Below are 3,421 nucleotides of genomic sequence, written 5' to 3' on the forward strand. Positions count from 1 at the left end.
AATAAAATTAAAAGGAATGTACCAAATTCGAGTATCGAAACCCGAAAAGAAAACCGCTAAAACCGCACCCCAAGCATGAATTTGACCCGCAAGGTTGAGTCTTTTGACTCTCCGATGAGAAACAAAAATTTTGAAATTTTTTGTCAAAATTAGTGGCGGTGGCCGGTCGGAGCTAGGGTTTCCGGCGAGTGAAATCTGGCTAAATGGATAGTAGATCGGCATGTACGGTTGTATTTGGTGAAGAATGCCCCATGAAAAATGGGAATTTGATGGAAGGTGGCGGCGGTATGGAGGTTTTACGATTTTTCGGTCAGCTAGGGTAAGGTGGTAGCGGAGCTAGCTGTTCCTAGTGGAGAAGGTTGGAGGGTGGTCGGAATTAGGTGGGAAGTAGGGTGGAGTGGAAATGCCGGTGGTAGCAGCAAAGAGGACAATATTAGTAGCTGGTTGCTTTTTTCCGGCGACGAGGGGGAGGGGGTGAAATTGGAGCTGCTGGCGGCGGTGTCGGCTGGAAAGAAGGCGGAGTAGAGAGGTCGGCACGTGGCGACGACGGATGTTGGATGTTGGTCGGAAGTCGCCGGTGGCAGCGGGAGTAGCAGCCGGTGTGTGCGCTGAGTTCGTCGGGAGTCACAAGGGTGGGGGCTGTTGACGGCAGGCACAAGGGGTAGAAGGGTGAAGCTGACGGGTTAAGGGGTTATAAGGGTGGGTTAAATGTGGATCGGTTTATCGGGTGGGTTTTAAGATTGGGTCAGGTATGGGTATTATAGGGCTGGAGTGGTGTCGCGCAATGGGATAGCTGCTTGGTCTTGGCTACTGAATACTCTGCGAGGGTGGGAGAAATGTCGCGCAAGTGGTTGCGAGGGCGGTTATTGTGACATCCCCAAATTCACGGCCAGAAAAGACCGATTTGTTTATGCTTTATTTGAAAATCATAGTATATTTTTAAAGAAATATAATGCAGAATTTGTTCCCAAAAAAATATGAAAAAGAATTTATCAAAGCATTTCCGTAGAAATGTATTATATTAAAAACTTTGGGATATCATTGTTAATACAGATCAAAAGCATAAACATAAACAACATAGGCATTATAATATCTATTTATTCTAGTAGCCTATAATCCATTGATCTCTCATTAGATCATCACTCCTGTGCTATCTTTCCACTACCTATATATGAGAAAACTGAGTGGGTCAGGCTTGGGAGCATGGTGAGCACATAGGGTTTTCAACCTGCAATAAATAAGTTTATTAATTTCATCAACCAACAATAACCTGATTACCCATTCCCGTTATCCTCACTTTACGTCCCTAAAACACCTATCGTAAGGGATCTAGACTAAGGATTATCATCGGGATGGACACTATTGCTAAGGGCTTTCTTCCTCAACAATAAATGTCCGTAAGGCAACCATGAGGGGATAGAGTACACCAGTGAACACATCGTTCAAAAACACCTACAGGTTGTGGGCCTGATAGCGTTCCACTTGACTGTCTATAATAGTTCGTGGTTGTCATCTATACTCTGCTAGATGACTGGATCAACAACAACATCGAGGCCTCTCATCATTTTATTTCATCACACACAAACTATTTCATTTACCCATGTTTTATCCCCAACATATTTGTAGATATAGAATACATATACAATTTAAATCATTTAAAACATATATAATAGTGTTCGTCTAACATAGATAACAAGTATACAGACAATATGCACATATAGCATGTAATTTATATAAAATACTTCATATCTATGCGTAAGATGAAAATAAATATGCACTCACTTTAGTAGCGAGAGTAGATAGAATCTAAAAATGGTCAATAGCTCGTGATCATCGGGCTCGAGACGCGGAACGGCTTCAGAAAACGAGAGAGAGAAGGAAGATTTGGTGTAAGAAGTGAATGAGGTCGAACTTGCTATTTATAGGCTGATTTCAGCCCATTCACGTTGTGATAATTCATTGCTCACGTCGTGAGCCATGGACGAATCACCTCGTAGCTTCGACATCTGCGTTCTAGGCTTGAATAGTGTCTGTTTGACTCCTCACATCGTGAGAATTCACTACTCACGTTGTGAGATTTTGAGTTATAGTTCCCGTAGACTTCTAGCTTCAAAATGTGACTTTTTGACTCCTCACTTCGTGAGAAAAGAGGCTCACGTCGTGAGTCCGGTCAATTTAGGGTTTCTGACACATGTCATGCTCTTAGACAGCTGTATCTTCGGAAAGTCATAACTTTTGCATATGAACTCCGTTTTTGACATTCTTTATATCCACGCGTAGGTGGAGACGTACTATACAACTTTCATTTAGACTCCTAAGGATAAAAAGTAGTTTATCATAAATTAACTTTTTACGTTTCCCAGTGTCGTGCCGGTTTTGACGTGAAACGTCGACAGGTCATATCTTCTTCGTTATAACTCGGATTTCGGTGTTCTTTATATCTCCGGAATCCTTATCCCGACCAGTACAACTTTCTTCATAGATATTGGAACTATCTATTATTTTATTTTTGACGCTTATTTTTATTCTTAACTTATTAGATCTTATAATTAAATATAAGACACATAAAATCACATAATATTCAAATAATTCCTATTTATTATTAAAAAGTAGGTTATAAGTGTTGATCCTAACTATTACACCATTAAATTAATGCTTAGCCTAGAAATACGGGCGTTACAGTTATCAGGTCGCGCAATGACCTCCCTCAACCGCACGTATCCAACAGTTTGTGCTCCATGTGGGGGTAAGTTGGACTCGAATTTGCGCGGCTGGGGGTTGGTCGCGCAACATTTGCGTGGGTACCCATGCAACTTGTAGATTTTTGACACTTTTTGCATACTTTACCAAGATCATTGCTAAACTTCAAGATGCTTATTTTTGACCAACTTCAAGCCTAGAAACACCAAAACTTCAAGCGGAGATTATTTATTTACAATGAATTTATTTAACGTCTTTACCAAGACATAGCCCCGCTTTCTTCAACTTTTGTAAATCGCAGTTTCCAATGTTACATTATCGAATTCTCGCGTGTCAAAGCCTTCATAAAATGGTTTCAAGCGGTACCCATTCACCTTAAATATTTGATTTGTTTCCAAACTCTTAATTTCAACCGCACCGTGATCAAACAATTTTATAACAATAAAAAGGTTCGTGTCATCGAGATCGCAACTTTCCGGGGAATAACTTTAAGCGTGAATGATAAAGAAGAACTTTTTGGCTAGGAATAAAATGTTTTCGAGTGATGTGCTTGGCGTGAAACACTTTTGTCTTGTTTTTGTAGATGCTTTCATTTTCATAAGACTCGTTCCTCAACTCTTCGATTTATTGAAGTTGCATCTTTCGGTGCTTCCCGATTTATTCAATATTGAAATTACACTTTTTAACCGCCCAATATGCCTTGTGTTCCAATTCCACCGGT

This window comes from Lactuca serriola, chromosome 2 (genome assembly GCF_051521515.1).
Source record: "Lactuca serriola cultivar US96UC23 chromosome 2, Lser_US96UC23_V15, whole genome shotgun sequence".
NCBI classification, from domain to species: Eukaryota; Viridiplantae; Streptophyta; class Magnoliopsida; order Asterales; family Asteraceae; genus Lactuca; species Lactuca serriola.